A 19288-nucleotide genomic window follows, 5' to 3' on the forward strand; every position below is an offset into this window, starting at 1 on the left:
CACCAATCTGAACTTCCAGCATGCATAGAAAAGGAACTTATCATTGATGGGCTCAGATTTATACTTGAAAACAACTTTTTTACTTTCAATGGTTCAGATTACTGCTAAACACATCAGGAACAGCAATGGGTATGAAAGTATCCTCTACAAACACCAACTTAGTCATGGGATTTCATGAACAAAAAATTTACAACTAATCTTTTCTAATATTTGGTCACACATTCCATACACAACTCAGAAACAGTTAGTAAAAATACCTGGATGATTGCGTTATCTTCATCATCATTTAATGTTGATTGTCCATGCTGGTATGGGTTGGACGGTTTGAGTGGGCTGGCATGCTGGAAGGCTGCACCAGGATCCAGTCTCATTTGGCATAGTTTTTACAGCTGGATGTCCTTCCTAACACCAACCATTCCATGAGTGTAATGAGTGCTTTTACATGCCACCAGCATGGGTGTCATTTGCGTGACACCAATATCTGCTATGACAGCAATTTTGCTCAGCTTGATGGTCTTCTTCTCAAGCATGACATAATACCAAAGGTCTTGGTCATTGCCTTCATGAGGCCCAACAGTCAAAGGGAGTGCAGCCACTTGCCTCCATGAGGCCCAACACTTGAAAGGAACTCAGCCACCCCACATCCGTGAGGCCCATTCAAAAGGAACTCAGCCACCTCACCTTCATAAGGCCCAACACTCAAAAGGAACTCAACTACTTTTCTTCCATGAGGCCCAGGAGCTCAGCCACTTTGCCTCCATGAGCCCCAATGCTTGAAAGGAACTCAGCTACCTTGCTTCCATGGGTCCCAACACTCGAAAGGAACTCAGCCACCTCACCTCCATGAGGCCCAACACTTGAAAGGAACTCCTTCACCTTGCCTCCATGAGGCCCAGGAGCTTGGCCACTTTGCCTCCATGAGGTACAACATTCAAAAGGAACTATATATATATATATATATATATATATATATATATATATTATATATATATAATTAATTAATAAGGGTGAGAGAATTAGATACTAATTTAATAGCATATCTATTCAACACCAAGTGGCCCAGTGCTCCGAGAAACCAGGATTATTATAATATTTTGTAATATATATATATATATATATATATATATAAAGTTAATCCAAACAAGAAAGCACAAAAAAACACAACAACGCGAGGATGTGGAACAAATATAGTATTATTGGACGTTCAGGAAAGAAGGAGGGTTTAACGTTTCGGGCAGAGCTCTTCGTTGGAAACATAGGAGAAGGAAAGATCCAGAGAAGGGAAGACAGAGGAAAAAAAATCGCCAATGTATGCGCAGGTCATATACACACACACATACACACACACACACATACATACATACAGAAACTGTCCAAAGCCTAATCTAAGAAGCTCTACTTTAAGATATTACAAAGACAAACTTAACTGTCAATGTTCAACTGGGACTTCAACTTTCTAACTTCATCACACAGGTATTTCTAATGTGAATGTGAAAATTTTGAACTTTCAGACTTTACAGTTTTAAGGAACTGAATTTAAATGACACTCACCAGAACACCACCACCCTCTGTAACCTTTGTCCTGTTGCCAAACTCTTGACATTTCTTAAGTGTTATTGTCTTGATAATGTCATAACTGAGACACTAAGAGAAGGTCCTTTCTATTGCTTAGCAATCCATTTATCCTTTATCTTACATACACTCACTCTCTGTACTTCTTTTCTCCTTCCTTTTGTAGAACTATCAGTAAAATTACATAAACACACACACACACACACACACACACACACACACACACACAAACACACACACTGTGTTTATGTTAGTGTGTGCACATGTGTGTATTTGCGTATGTATAAGTTTATGAGGTTGTGCATGTGTAAGAATATGTGTAGAATTATCAGATTACGTATATATCTGTTATGTGAAAAGTGTGTGTGTGTGTGTGTGTGAAAGAGAGAGAGACAGACAGATAGACAGACAGAGGGCTGCAGTTATAAGGTCATCCCTGGTGTTACATTGTTGTAAACATCTAAGTATTTTACTTTTCAGTTGTTAAGTGTGTGAGCAACTATGAATATGTATCAGTCGCTGTGTGTGTATATGTGTGAGAATGTGTGTGTGTATGTGTTATCTATCAATGTCTCTCAGCTAACTTTATTCATGAGTGAAAGAAGTAATAATAATCTATGGCAGATAAATGACAAGAGTGTCATTGCTCTTAGTAGACCACCCCTGAAGGTTCCACTCAGCCTAAAACTGCACCTCATTATAAAAGAGTTGCTGTTTTTAAAACACACCACTTCTCTCATTCCAACTACCACCACCACTAACAACAACAACAACAACAACAACAATTTGTGCAGCTATAGAAATTTGCAGATTCATTCAACCCGTGTTATTATAGAAAACAACTACAAGAATATCAAATATATGTGTATATTTATATACATACATATACACATATATTTATCTATGGATAAGAGTGGATGATGTACTTAATTGTATTGACTCATATATCGTTGATATTTATTTATAGAACCTAAAATAATGACTTCAAATTTTGGCACAAGACCAGTAATTTCAGGGGAGGAGGCTAGTCAATTACTTCAACCCCTGTGTGCAACTGGTACTTATTTTACCAACCCCGAAAAGATTAAAGGCAAAGTCGACCTCTGTGGAAAAAATTAATCTGTCATGAGTAACAAGTGAAGTCTAAAATTTCAAAAAGAACACATCATTTGAGATATAGTGGTAAATACATACATACATATATATCATCATCATCATCATCATCGTTTAACGTCCGTTTTCCATGCTAGCATGGGTTGGACGGTTCAACTGGGGTCTGGGAAGCGAGAAGGCTGCGCCAGGCCCAATCTGATCTGGCAGTGTTTCTACAGCTGGATGCCCTTCCTAACGCCAACCACTCTGAGAGTGTAGTGGGTGCTTTTTATGTGCCACCTGCACAGGTGCCAGACGGAGGCTGGCAAATGGCCACGATCAGATGGTGCTTTTTACGTGCCATATATATATATATATATATATAGAGAGAGAGAGAGAGAGATGCATACATGACTACATGTATATATACATTTCGCTTAGGCATTGTGAGACTAATAACTTGGTGTAGAACTCAATATACATAAGCTTCCGAATGAAGCATTAGTCGAGTACAAAGTGGTAATATGCAAATGTCTGGCAAACAGTTTGACCAGGAAGAATAAATACTCTGTGGACAATTTCTTTTGCATTGATGAAATATATCAGCATCGTCTTGACATTGGACTTCATTTGACACGTTTTTGTGGGTTATGGTGACATTGAATGCTTCCATGGACTTGATTGCTGTGTTGTTTCCAGCTCATAGCCATAGCACCAGCTTTCATCACCAGTGATGTCCTTTGAAAAAATCTCTGGATCAACTTCCAACTGTTCTTTTAGTTCACAACACGCATTCAGTCGTGACTGCTTTTGATCTTCCATGTGCAAGTGAGGCACCAATTCTGCTGTAACTCTTTTCATTCGCAATTCCTCGCTCAAAATTCATAGACAGGAGCTCCAGGGCACACCAATTATGTCAACAAGTTCATCAATTGTTTGGCAATGGTCCTCCCAAATCAGTTCATGAGTTTTTGTTTGGGAGGCCGATGGTCACCCTGAATGAAGTTAGTCTTCAAGCAACAAGTGACAATTCCTAAAGAGTGAAAACCACTCATAATCTTGTATTTTGCTTATGGCAGCGTCCTTGTAAGCTGTTTGAGGTTTGACAACTGTTTCAGTTGCTGTTTTCCCTGGCAGAAGACAGATTTTCACAGAAGCATGCTGTTCCTTCATTTCAGCCATCGCAAAAATCGACCAGCAGTGGAGAAGCACTACAAAACAAAGATGCATCACATGGCAATATGACCCCACACAACAACGCTAGTCAGCAGACTGATACCTCAGGGTTGCATCAAGTGGCTTCTAGTGGTGGAAGCCTGAACTAGGTACAAATGGCTTGTCCCACAGAGAATATTTTCCACTTACTTTTGAGTACCCCATCCCATATATAGTTTAGAAATTCACTTCATAACAAAGTACTTTTTGGTTCAACCCAACTGTGTAGCAACATGGTCAAGAATCTTCTATTATATTCCAGATTAACCAATGCATTGTGAGTGAATTTGGATCAATGGAAATTGTGCAGAAGCCTGTTTTATGTGTGTGTGTGTGTGTGTGTGTGTGTATGCATATGTGTATGTATATATTTTTATGTGTATGTATGCATTTGTCATTGTAGTTGTCTCTTACTGTTTGTCAAAGGTAATTGCTTACATCTCAATAACTAAGGAGTTCAGCAAAAAGAGTCAGATACAATAAGTATCAGACCTAAAAATAAGTAACAGAATTGATTTGATCAATTAAACATTTCAAAGCATTGCCCCAACATGGTATCACAGCTCAATGATTGAAAAACAAGAATGTGTGTGTGCATGTCTGAGAATATATAATATATATATATATATATATACACACACACACACACATACATATATATAACATCATCATCATCATTTAACGTCCACTTTCCATGCTAACATGGGTTGGATGATTTGACTGAGGACTGGCAAACCAGATGGCTGCACCAGACTCCAATCTGATCTGGCAGAGTTTCTACAGCTGGATGCCCTTCCTAATGCCAACCACTCCAAGAGTGTAGTTGGAGCTTTTATGTGCTACCAGCACGGGGGCCAGTAAGGCGATGCTGGTAATGGTCACACTCGAATGGGAGATAGGATAAGTGAGGAAAAAAACAGGAGGGGGAGATATAAACAAAACAAAAAATGGAACAAGAATGTAGTTAGACGATACAAAAAAGGACAGGAAAAAAACAAGGTCAGGTCAATCAGAGCAACCAAATTACTTTCATCATCATCATCATTACTATCACCATCATCATTGTCATCACAACATTTAATGTCCATTTTCTGTGCCAATGTGGGTTGGACAGTTTGATAGGATCACAAGCCAGAGGGCTGTGCCAAGCTCTGCTGTCTGCATTAGCATGGTCTCTATGGCTGGGTGTCCTTCCTAACACCAACCACTTTACAGAGTGTACTGAGTGTTTTTTACGTGGCACAAACACTTACAAGGTCACCAAGTAACTTGCAAGAGAAAGATTCCTCAACTGAGAAGGAGAATGGTATTGATGGAGGTGGTTTTGTGCCAGTTGACAACCAGGTGAAGTACAATAGAGGGATAGAAACACACACACAAACACGCAGATAGATAGATAGAATAGATAGATAGAGACAGACAGACAGACAGACAGATATAGACATATACATATATACACACATACATACACACATATATACTCACACATATACATAGAGACACACACATATACATACACATGTGTACAGACTGCCTCAAACAGTTCTGATTAATCCATGCTAGCACAGAAAATAATGATTTTGGTGGTTATGATAAAATGTAAATGTGTGTGAGTGTGTGTGTGTGTATTTGTGTGTGTGTGTCTGTGTCTGTGTGTGTGTGTGTGTGTGTGTGTGTGTGTGTGTGTGTGTGTGTGGTGTGTGTGTGTGTGTGTGTGTGTGTGTGTGTGTGCATGTGTGAATGTATGCATGCACAGGCATACAGTCCATTCATATATAGACACATCACTTTAAACATTTCATCTCTCTGCAAATGTTAGAAATCTCTTCCTCACAACAGATAACTGTGAAGGCACATGGCTCAGTGGTTAGAGCGTTGAGCTTACGATCATGAGGTTGTGAGCTCGAATCCCGGTCCGGGCTGCGTGTTGTGTTCTTGAGCAAAGCACTTTATTTTTCACGTTGCTCCAGTTCACTCAGCTGTAGAAATGTGTTGCGACGTCACTGGTGCCAAGCTGTATCGACCTTTGTCTTTCCCTAGGATAACACTGGTGGCGTGGAGAGGGGAGGCTGGTACGCATGGGCGACTGCTGGTCTTCCATAAACAACCTTGCCCGGACTTGTGTCTAGGAGGGTAACTTTCTAGGTGCAATCCCATGGTCATTCATGACCGAAGGGGGTCTTTACCCTTTACAACAGATAACTATTCCACTTTGTGTCTTGTACTTTAATTTTTGCTGATGCAGACCATCACTAGTTTCCACATATCCTATGGTTTTATTTTGATACTTAGTACCAAAATCTCCAATTTCTGCCATTCTTCTGACTTAGAATGACTTCTTTACTGAACTTTATGCAAAGTACATCCAACATTTTTTTAATAACTTCTATTTTTTTCAGTGGTAGAGGAAAGATATTTCAAAGAGACCTGATATGTATATTATGTAATAATGAATTGTGGGGACCAGACAAATGACCTCACAGTGGCATTTTCTTTTATGAGAGTTAGGCCCTGGTATAAAGGAGCTGTCAAAGCCTCACTGTAATAGTGGGGATTCACAGTATCATCTAAAGAGTTAACTATGGTAACATTGGTCTTAAAGGTAATCTTAAGATCAAGGGAACTAAGTGTGTGAATTACATCTTCCCTAAGCATATCTAGGGTGTGCCCATTTGTGCTTCTAGAGATGGTTAAAGCTTCATTTCCATATAGACCAAAATGGACTGACTAGCAATAACCAACAACTACATAATGTGTATGTGTGTGTGTGTGTGTGTGCGTGTGTGCATGTGTGTGTGTGTACGTGCATGCGTGCGCGTGTGTATATAGGAAGAGTGTGACAAATATACAGACAGACAGAGATTATTTAGCTATTCAGATATCTAAACAAAAGATTAACACTTCTAAGAAGTAGTACTTGAGAGATATATTTCAGAGTGGCAGGTGAAATAGGGAGGGTAACATTGAATACAGTGTGTATGGGTGTGTGTGCGTGTGCATATATATATATATATAGAGAGAGAGAGAGATATAGATAGATAGATAGATAGATAGATAGATAGATAGATAGATAGATAGATAGATAGATAGATGCAATTTAAAATATCTGGGAATCAAATATATATTTCTTCAATAGTTTACATGAGATTTGATAAAAACTAGATATGTAACCCTTGATCTTATATTACAAATTTTGTAAATCATTGCCTCATATCTGATGTCAGCATGAGTATGCTTGTGTAATAATAATAATAATAATAATAATAATAATAATAATAATAATAATAATAATAACAAAAATAATAGAGGGAGTGGAGGTGGGGTGATGGTAGTCGTGGAAGTCATACAGAGGTGTTTAACCCAAGGTACATATTCATGCAGCAGAGATCAAATGTATGTCCCTATCACACCTTTTATTGAAGCATAGTACACATAGGACAATAATATTGATTTCAAACACCACAAAGCATTGTTTCTGATGCTCAAACGATTCTGCAGCCTTTGTGGTTTGTGATTTAGGCACAAGACTAGAAATTTTAAAGGGGATGAGGTTAGTAAGTTACATTGACTCCAAATTTCTAATACTTTAGTCTGTCAGCCCTGAAAAGATAAAAAGCAATGTTCACTAGAACAAGATTTGAACTCAGAATGTAAAGAGGAAGAAGAAATACCATAAGGGCTGACCAAAACCATGTGAGTGGATTTGGTAGATGGAAAAAGCCCATTGTATATATATTTCTTTACTGCCCACAAGGGGCTAAACATAGAGGGGACAAACAAGGACAGACAAAGGGAGTAAGTCGATTATATCGACCCCAGTGCGAAACTGGTACTTTTTTTATCGACCCTGAAAGGATGAAAGGTAAAGTCAACCTCGGCGGAATTTGATCTCAGAACGTAACGACAGACGAAATACCTCTAAGCATTTCGCCGGGGCGCTAACGTTTCTGCCGGCTCGCCGCCTATTGTATATATATTGTGTGTGTGTGTGTGTGTGTGTGCACGTGTGTATGTGTGTGTGTATGCATTTGTGTGTCTGTGTTCGTCCCCACCCCTCATCATTATCATTAATAAGGCAGTGAGCTTGCAGAAACATTAGCACATTGGGTAAAACGCTTAGCAGCATTTTGTCCATCCTTACATTCTGAATTCAAATTTCACTGAGGTTGACTTTGCCTTTCATCCTTTCGAGGTCAATGAAATACATACCAGTTACACACTGGTATTGCTGTAATCAACTAGCCCCCTCCCCCAAAATTTCAGTCCTTGTGCCTTTAGTAGAAAGGATTTTGAACACTAAAGTTAATTGGCTGTGTGGTAAGTAGCTTGCTAATCAACCACATGGTTCCGGGTTCAGTCCCACAGCGTGGCATCTTGGGCAAGTGTCTTCTGCTATAGCCACGGGCCGACCAATGCCTTGTGAGTGGATTTGGTAGATGGAAACTGAAAGAAGCCTGTCGTATATATGTATGTATATATATATATATATGTATGTGTGTGTGTTTGTGTGTCTGTGTTTGTCCCCCTAGCATTGCTTGACAACTGATGCTGGTGTGTTTACGTCCCCATCACTTAGTGGTTCGGCAAAAGACACCGATAGAATAAGTACTGGGCTTACAAAGAATAAGTCCCGGGGTCGATTTGCTCGACTAAAGGCGGTGCTCCAGCATGGCCGCAGTCAAATGACTGAAACAAGTAAAAGAGTAATTGACTCATCCCCTTCCCAAAAATTGCTGCCCTTGTGGCAAAATTTTAAACCATTATTATTATCATAATTATTATTATTATTATTATTATTATTATTATTATTATTATTATTATTATTAGGCAGTAAGCTAGCAGAAGCATTAGTACATTGGACGAACTGCTTAGCAGCATTTCTTCTGTTTCTTTACATTCTGAGTTCAAATGCCACCAAAGTTGGCTTTAGGTTGATAAAATATAAAATATAAGTTCCAATTGCTGGCCTTGTGCCAAAATCTGAACCATCATTATTATTATTAATGCAGCAAAATGGCAAAACTGTTAGATCATTTGGAAAAACTGCTTTGTAGTATTTCGTCTGGCTCCTTACATTCTGAGTTCAAATCCTGCTGGGGTGAACTATACCTTTCATCGTTTAGATAAAATAAAGCACCGATCAAATGCTAGGGCTGATGTAATCAACTAGCTCCCTCCCAAAAAATTTCAGGCCTTGTGTCTATAGTGGAAATAATGATTATTATTATTACTTAACAGCATTTTGTCTGGCTCTTCAAATTCTGCCAAGGTTGACTTTGCCTTTCTTCCTTTCAGGGTTGATAAAATAAGTGCAAGTTGAGCACTTGGGGGGGGGGTTGATGTAATCAACTTACTCTAACCCCCACCTAAAATTGCTAGCCTTGAACCAAAATTTGAAACATCATTATTAGGGTGGTGAGCCAGAAGAATTGATAGAAAATCAGAATAAATGTTTTATGGTATTGTTCTGATTCCTTATATTCCAATTTCAAATCTTGCTATAGTCAACTTTGTCTTCATCCTTTCAGAATTGATAAAATAAAGTATCAGTCACCAGTCAAGTATGGGCGTCAATGATATTGAGTAAACCCATCCCGTCAAAACTGCTGCCCTTGTACCTAAATCAGAAACCAGCAGCAAACTGGCAGAATTGTTAGTACACCACACAAAATGCTTAGTGGGACTGACCCTTAACCGTTTCCAAGTAAGGCAATATTTCTCCTTGACTAGACATGTTTTCATGGAAAATTGGAAATGAAGGGCACCATACAACTATCACACAATTTTACAAGGAGACAAAATTACACACTCACATGCACACACATGCACAAATACCATGATGATATTTTGTCTCATTGATTGATGAGGAAAGCTCAGCTGTGAATATTCTATGTATTGTGTCTTTGTCTATTTTCCCCGTCTGTTAAGTTTTCATCTAGCTTCCTATTTGCTCTGCTTTCATCTAACTTTTTCTCCTTGTAGTGTTCTGTCTGTTCAACCCTTGATATGTGCGGCAAGAAGCTTGCTTCCCAACCGCATGGTCCTGGGTTCAGTCCCACTGTATGATACCTTGGGTAAGTGTCTTCAACTATAGCCTCGGGCCAACCAAAACCATGTGCATGGATTTGGTTAAAGGAAACTGAAAGAAACCTGTTGTATATGTGTGTGTGTGTGTGTGTGTGTGTGTGTGCTTGTTCCCCACCACTGTTTGACAACCGATACTAAAGTATTGGGGTCAATTCATTCAACTAAAAATTCTTCAAGGCGATGCCCCAACATGGCCACAGTCTGACTGGAACAAGTAAAAGAGTAAAAGATATATATATATATATATATATATATATATATATATATATATATATATATCTCCAAAATTAGAGAATCGAATAGATAAAATCCAGGCTACATATGTTTCATAGCTAGCAGAACCTCAGGAGTAGTAATTATCCAAACAAGGGGTAATCCACTAGCTACTCATTGGGCCAAAGATAGCTTAATCAAAAGAAGTTAGCACATTGGGTAAAACGCTATATGTTAACTTACAAAGATAGCAAACCCTGCTGCTAACCATAAGCTATAAGACATTTTTTTCAGCTTATCAAACTTCAATTAAGGAAAAATTTACAACCTTCTACGTCAATAAAGCACTATAGTTCCTGAAAGTTGTTTTTTAGACGTTCTACAGACTGCTAGAAGTGTACTGCCTTCTTACACCTTGATCCTTGGATCTTACCTTTACACATACTCCCACTCTCACACACACCACACACACACACACACACACACACACACACATACTCCCACTCACACACACGCAAACACACACATACACATAAACACACACAATGCGCATATACATATGATGGATCTCTTTCAGTTTCTGTTGATCAGATCCTCTCACAAGACTTTGGTCAACCTAGGGTTATAGTAGAAGATGCTTGGCCAATGTGCCATACAATGGGACAGAATCCAAGAAAGTTTCTCAACCACAGAGCCACTCCTGGATAAACACTACCATTCTTTCCCCCCACCCTATAGACTCTGCTGACTCATAAAATGAGGCACATCCACATCCATTCTTTGCCTTCATTTTCAAACAGTATGACATGCCCAACTTGTGCCTTTTATTTAATAAAGGAATGGGAGAGAAAATTTCATATTAAATGATTATGCAAAAATGCTCTCCTCATTAGAAAACAATAGTTAAGTTAATGTCAACATACTTAAAACAAGGAGCATCTAAAAGGTAATTAGAAGTATTTAAGTGGTGAGGAAATGTAGATAACATCCTACAGTAATTTATCCTTTAAACAATTCCAATTCTCCATGTCACTTGTATATATCCTCATAAATCTACTTCTTAATTCTCCTTTCACTATTGTGGCAAGTACAATGAAGTTTATGATGACCTCACTGATGGGGCCGTTATAAGACCAATACTTGCTGACATAATTACAGAAATATGTGTAATTATGTGGTAAGAAGCTTGCTTCCCAACCACATGGTTCCGAGTTCAGTTCCACTGTGTGGCACCTTGGGCAAGTGTCTTCTACTATAGCCTCAGGCCAACCGAAATCTTGTGAGTGGATTTGGTAGATGGAAACTGAAAGAAGCCTGTCGTATATTTCTATACATATAAAACTGAGAATGTGTGTCTGTCTGTCTGTGTGTTTCCCTAAAACTTGAGAACTACACAACCAATTTCATGCAAATTTTACACATGCTTTACTTAGGGTCCGGGGAGTGTCATTGGTAATTTTTAACTTTTTGCCTAGGGCAAGCCCACAGCAATATCATATCTTCTCCACTATTTCAGTATTACGTGTTAAAAGTGAAACAAAAACATTTCTCTATTTTAAGTCAGATACTTTCACTTTAACAATAAAAATAATAATAAAAATTGAATTATATGTAGTAAGTAATAATTAAAATCAAACTAAAGTATAATATAATCGTAACATAACAAAAGTAAAAATAGAAATTGGTATAAAATTGCATCAATGACTTGAACTTGAATAAATGATTTCACATGAATGGGAATAAATTAAAAATAAAATTAGCGTGCAGAAATGGAATAGTCCAGATGGATAATAAAAAATTAAATTAAAGAAAAGACTATTGTCTATAAAGTATACAATGTAGAGAAAAAAGATTTGAACACCTGGAGGAAAGCACCATCGAAAAGTGTCTTGGTGTAACTATGAAAGATATCTAACCAGAGGCGGTAAATTCGCCACAACAGAAGCAAGATTCGAGTCAAAGGAGTGTGCAAGGGAGTACTTGACTCGAACTTGCAAAGTGGAAATATTTTATTTTTACCTTTATATCTGGGACGTAGGACGTGCCGGATAAAAACTAAAAATCCCCCCCCCCCAAGTTGAGGTAGGCTGGATTGTAGCCACACTTCTATACAAGAGGGAGGACAAGATACAATTGATCGAAATTGCAAGAGACGAGCTTACAATTCCAGTGTGTTATATATTTTGAGTATTGTTATCACTATCGATATCAAGATATAACTTTGTATTTTGTATTTTATGTGTAGATGTATATATATAGATGTACATGTAATATGTACACATATATATACACATATATACATGCACTAGCACTATGACCCGGCAACGACGGGTCATAATGCTAGTATATATATATATATATATATATATTATATATATATATATATATTATATATATATATATATATATACATACATATATATATACTATTAAAAGTCAAATTGAATCTTGCTTGCTTGCAATGTTACTCAGCCAAACTGGTCCATAATGGGAAAATACTATGATTCAAGTTTACCCTGAAATTTTAATATAAACGGAATGAAACAAGTTTCACATAAATCAGTAAAGTAGTTTTTGAGATATTAGAGATTTGCAGGGTATAAATACCCAAAACAGAAAGAATATTTGGTCCAAATATGGTCAGTTTAAATGCCAAAGGCTTAAATGTTTAAACATTAAAATAGAAGATTGTTGAGTTGTTTCATTGTTCTAGTTAGTTTATGGTTCATATGTAGCTGTTATCATTGTTGTTTAGCCCCAGTTAACCCAAACCAACAATCAAAGGCTTTCCAGTCATGACCATTCCATCTTTTTCAAGGTGTGTTAGGCTATATTGTTTAACTCTTTAGCATTCAGATTACTCTCTTATATGCAACTAGCAGTATCGCCCGGCGTTGCTCGGGTTTGTAAGGGAAATAACTATATAAGCATTTTTAGAGAGTTATAGCCAAAAAATAGCAAAAAATGAATTAAAAATGGAAAAAATATGATGGTAAATTTTTTTAAAAATCGTTGACTCATCGTAGACATTTTTAGAGAGTTACTTCCCTTATATAATAGCGAAAAAATGCATTAAAATGGAAAAAAAACGATGGTAAATTTTTTTTTAAATCGTAGACTCATGTAGACGCTTTCTTAGCCATTTCTGTTTTGGTGTCTTCAAGCCATGAAGTCGTTGTTCTAAAAGAACACTGGTCTCCTTGACAACGCATTACGACGTTGATTTCCTTACACTCCCTTCCCCACAGGTGCAGGTGTGAGCGTGGACGCCAACTCCGCCGCCATCGACACACGAAAAATTATGCATTAAAATGGAATAAAAAATTATGTTAAATTATTTTTAAAATCGTAGACTCATCGTAGACGCACGCTAATATTCAGACGGGCTCGATATGAATCACGACTATAAGCTACCCAAATTTGGTTAAACTGCACCGCAAAATGTGGGAGTATTTAGGAATCTAAATCGAAGGGGACAGACACTCACACAACTACAGTTTTATATATAGAGATATACATAGCGCAGTAGTGGTGAGATGTGACAGCAAAGAAAAGCATACATTCACTCTCTGCATGCAATTAGACTCGGAAAGTTCGTGAGGAACCCATTGACCCAATTTGCTGACTTTTCCGATAGCACACAGGTCTCAATGAATGGTTGACTGACCAAATCCAAGCTTCTCTGCTAGTTCCTCAACAGTTACGATGAGATTTTGTTCCACCAGGGTTTTCAGGATGTCCTTGTCGAGTTCTACAGATCTTTCAGGATGAGGCTCGTCTTCTAGGCTGTAGTTTATGGCTCGGGATTTCTGGAACCACCATTGACACTGCCTTACACTTACTGTCCAATCCCCATATACTGCATTAATATTTCTTGTACTTTGCACACATTTATATTCTGTTATTCTTTTATATGTTTCAGCCTTGAGGTTGTGGCCATGCTGGATCATGTGTGTGTGTGTGTGTGTGTCTATCTGTCTGTCTGTCTGTATGTATATATGTATATGTATGTGTGTGAACAATAATATTTTCAACAGATGTGTTGCAAATGTATCTGATTGTTCTCAAGCTTCAATACTGTGTGTGTGTGTATGTGTGTGTGTATGTATGTATGTATATGTATGTATGTATGTATATGTATGTATGTATGTATGTGTGTATGTATGTATGTGTGTGTGTGTGTATGTGTGTGTGTATGTGTGTGTGTGTGTGTATGTATGTATGTATGTATGTATGAGTGTATGTTTACTTTATTACTAACACAAGCCACTACGGTTATTTAATGTAAAGTCTTCGTCAAATCACTCTCTCTCTCGCTATTTACTCTCTTCCAAGAACATTTTCACTCACTCTTAGCTCTTAGCTTCCCATACATTTTACTCATGTATCTATCAGCGTCATAGACAGAATACTTTCAGTTTAGTCTTCCTCAAATCACTCTGTCGCTATTTACTTTCATTTTATTTGTTGCACACTGTGTGTGTGCGTTTGCGTGTGGTGTAAACCAGACTAAGAAAAGCATTTGACACACACACCAGAATGTGAGTTTTCTGTAAATTTTGCTTAATTGGAGTTTAAATTTAAAAAACTGGACCTGGCATGACGCGATGCATTGTACTCTTAAAAATGCTAGGTAAATTGTAATTGAAGAAATCCTATATTGTAGATTTCTATAACTCCCAAAGGGAGGCAGATAAAATCTGCCTTTTATAATAAGAGATATTTATTCACATTGTTTTGAATTAATCATGCATTATCTCATAGCATTGGGATTTTGATGGTGCTCTGTGCCAGTACCAAGTAAAAAGCACTCATGCCAGTGCCCTGTAAAAAGCACCTGTGTTGGCACCATGTAATAGCATCCAACACACTCTGGAAAGTGGTTGATATTAAGAAGAGTATCCAGCTGTAGAGACCAAGTCAAATCAGACTGGAACCTATTGCAGCTTTCCAGCTTGCCAGCTCTGGTCAAACTGTCCAACTCATACCAGCATGGAAAACAGACATTGAAGGATGATGATGATGATGATGATATGATTGCTTATTTTTAGAATGGGTAGGTGTGACGGGCCAGATTTGGTCAGCTTGAACATAGAACAGGAAGAATATATGGCCAGTTTAAATGTTAAAGTATAAATGTGTCCTAGTTTCATTATAAGACCATGGGATGCAATTTGAAGGAAATTTGGTTTAGGAGTAACCTACAGGTCCAGCTCTTTGAGTGTAAGCCTCCATCAATCAGAAGGCTTAATATTTGACCAATTCTTACTCTACTGAACTTCTAGAATCACCTCCACACACCCATTTTCTCTGAATATCATTCATATCCATTTCAACACTCTGTAAGGGCCTTCAAGGATCACAGGCACCGATGCTCTTTTTCTCAGTACCAGAGAAGTTTACAGTGTGCATTTAGTTTTAGTGAGTATTGTTTTGAAGAGTATAGGTTTGTGATGAAAGACTTAGCATGTAGGTGTAGGAGTGGCTGTTTGGTAAGTAGCTTGCTAACCAACCAATGGTTCCGGGTTCAGTCCCACTGCGTGGCATCTTGGGCAAGTGTCTTCTACTATAGCCCTGGGCCGACCAATGCCTTGTGAGTGGATTTGGTAGACGGAAACTGAAAGAAGCCTGTCGTATATATGTATATATATATGTGTGTGTGTGTGTATTTGTGTGTCTGTGTTTGTCCCCCTAGCATTGCTTGACAACCGATGCTGGTGTGTTTACGTCCCTGTCACTTAGCGGTTCGGCAAAAGAGACTGATAGAATAAGTACTGGGCTTACAAAGAATAAGTCTCGGGGTTGATTTGCTCGACTAAAGACGGTGCTCCAGCATGGCCGCAGTCAAATGACTGAAACAAGTAAAAGAGTAGAGAGAGAGAGAGAGTATGTCACACTGAACAGAAGTCACTCTCCATTGTGTATGTGATTGTATTACAAGATGTTTTGACAGGTAAATATGGTGTGTGGGGTGGGTGGGCTGCGTGTGGGGGTGGGGGTGGATGTGTAAGTGTATTAAACTGCATTAAATATTTACATTTGCTGAAGAAGGAACAAATAAATAAGTTGTAAATGTTAAAATGAATGTATACACGTGCACATATGCTTGTATGTGTGTGTATGTGTGTGTGTGTGTAGGCATATAAGAAATGAAGTGCATGTATATGAATGTATTTATTTATATGCATTTGAATGTCATTGTATGTGTGTGTGTGTGTGTGTGTGTGTGTGTGTGTGTGTGTGTGTGCATGTGTGTGAGGTATCTTCTTTGTCTGCTTGTGTCACTCTGTCCTAATCACTGTGTATGTGTGTTTGTGTGTTCATATGAATATCAGTGTGAGACTATGTGAGTGTGAATCTGAAAGTGCATATACTCTTTTACTCTTTTACTTGTTTCAGTCATTTGACTGCAGCCATGCTGGAGCACCGCTTTTAGTCGAGCAACTCGACCCCGGGACTTATTCTTTGTAAGCCCAGTACTTTTTCTATCGTTCTCTTTTGCCGAACCGCTAAGTGACGGGGATGTAAACACACCAGCATCGGTTGTCAAGCAATGCTAGGGGGACAAACACAGACAGACAAACACACACACACATACATATATATATATACATATATACGATGGGCTTCTTTCAGTTTCTGTCTACCAAATCCACTCACAAGGCTTTGGTCTGCCCGAGGCTATAGTAGAAGACACTTGCCCAAGGTGCCACGCAGTGGGACTGAACCCGGAATTATGTGGCTGGTAAGCAAGCTACTTACCACACAGCCACTCCTGCGCTGTATGAGTGTTTACATATTTTGTTTTTTTATATATTTATCCATGAAGTAGTCAAGTTGAAAAGGTGGCCAGCTATGGCTGACTACTGATGGAAGAGAAGTTTGGAGTAGATAATTATTTCATCACACACACACACACACACGCATGTGCATGTGAACAAACACAAACGTACATACCACCAGGCTCACTTCTGCATTAAAATATGAAGTTTTGTGAGAACAAACCCTACCATCACCAATCCAGTCAACTTTGTAATTTGTGCTATAACATTGGATGTAAAAGGTCAATGTTAACTTAATGCCAACATTTCAAACAAATTAATACTAAGGTTAAAGTTGAAAGTTTATATATATATATATAAAACCAGTTATGTTGAGTGCATGCGTAACAAAAACAATAAGAAACAAGGTTATTGTGAAGAGAGGTGCATCTTGACGGCACTGCTTCGTTAAAGAATTTTGGTTTTGAAAGTCATCTATTGTTATTGCCCTGATTGAACAAACCTAGAACAGGAGCATTCATGACCATACCTATTTCTTTATTACCCACAAGGGACTAAACACAGAGGGGACAAACAAGGACAGACATAGGTATCAAGTCGATTACATCGACCCTAGTGTGTAACTGGTACTTAATTTATCGACCCCGAAAGGATGAAAGGCAAAGTCGACCTCAGCGGAATTTGAACTCACAACGTAACGCAGACGAAATACCGCTAAGCATTTCGCCCGGCGTGCTAACGTTTCTGCCAGCTCGCCGCCTTTCATGACCATACCATTTTTGTTTCCAGCAGCGGTAGTGAACCTTGGATTACATTATGCAATGTGTCATTTTTGAAAGAGGTAGGGTGCTGTTTGATTGTGACTTGCTTATTATTTCTAGCATGTTGAGCAACCCTACATGACATATGTAGAGGTTTCCTGTTATTAGGGTTTATGTATGTAGAGGCACATGGCTTAGTTGTTAGGGTGTTGGACTCATGATTGTAAGATTGTGGTTTTGATTCCTGGCTGGGAGATGTGTTGTTGCTCCAGTCCACTCAGCTGACAAAAATGAGTAATCCTGCAACGGATTATCATCCTATCCAGGGGGACTATATATACCACAAAATCCAGGAAACCAGTGCTATGAATCTATATGACTCGAGAAGGAGTCATTTATACTTTATTTTTTAAGGTTTATGTATGTTACAAGTCAATAAGGGATCCTCTACATGGTCATTTGACTTGCCAGGAAGAGCAGCCAATTTTTCCACAACCCACACCTTACTATTTTTAAAGAAAGTGTAGGACACAAGACAAGGTGGTCATAACTGGAATGCTTTTGATCACAGATCTACTCAGTCATAACTGATGTTGTGGTATTTTAGGTGTGAAATCTGAATTAATCTGCAGATTCTAATAATAAACCTGCTCAAGGACTGAGATAATTATTACATTCACAAGCAATTGGTGTTGTGTCGCCCTTTTGTTACTGATAAAGCACAAACGTGTATACACACATATACATACCTACATACACACACACACACACACAAACATACACACACTCATAAGTGATCACACACACACACACACACACATACACTCTTCCACATGCACATACATATACACACATATATAGACACATTCATAAACATATACATACATATACATGCACACGCATACACATTCGAATTAGCACTTTTGTATAAGTAGCGGACTATAATACAGTAATTTCCCTTTGTATAACGGTCTTTTTTCATAGCGTTTTTCAGCTGGCCAGATAACCGAAGAGATGGTGTTGTGGATTTCCACCTCGGCATCCGAAACTTGGCTACCGAATAATTGTCACATATTATTTTACAGATAAATTTCCTCTATTTACATAATATTGAGGTCTCTTTCTTTCTTTTATCTTACTAAGAAGTTATGTATCCCAATAATGTAAGGAGTAGCTTCACTAGCAAGGGGTTCCCGATGGTAGTCTAAGACAGCATGTTATAAATGTTACCCTCATTGTAAATGTAAGTAAAAATAGGGAGTTTTATAGAAAATGAAAGTATTGATGTCACCATGAAACAATGTGGTGGTTATAGAGTGGGGAGGCAGCTAACAAGTAGGGTTATCCAAATAAACTTTATGATTCATATGTTTAATAAACATATACCGTAAATTCCGGACTACAGAGCGCACCTGATTAAAAGCCGCATGCTCTACTTTTAGAAAGAAAATCAATTTTGTCCTTGTACAGGCCGCACCGGATTTTAAGCTGCAGGTGTCCAACGTTGTAATATGAGATATTTACACAGAAAGATATTACACGTGAGGACTTTTTGACTTTTAATTT

The 19288-nt window shown here is 38.1% G+C and overlaps 1 protein-coding gene and 1 long non-coding RNA gene across 6 annotated transcripts in view; one reads left to right on the top strand and one right to left on the bottom strand.

Moving 5' to 3' along the window:
* Nucleotides 1–19288, bottom strand: part of LOC115221479 (AMP deaminase 2-like) — a 126072-nt gene that overhangs the window by 23308 nt on the left and 83476 nt on the right. The window lies entirely within an intron of this gene.
* The window catches only part of LOC118766956, a 42646-nt gene that overhangs the window by 6032 nt on the left and 17326 nt on the right, over nt 1–19288 (top strand). The gene's annotated exons all lie outside the window — the stretch shown is intronic.

This window comes from Octopus sinensis, linkage group LG18 (assembly GCF_006345805.1).
Source record: "Octopus sinensis linkage group LG18, ASM634580v1, whole genome shotgun sequence".
In the NCBI taxonomy this organism is placed as follows: Eukaryota; Metazoa; Mollusca; class Cephalopoda; order Octopoda; family Octopodidae; genus Octopus; species Octopus sinensis.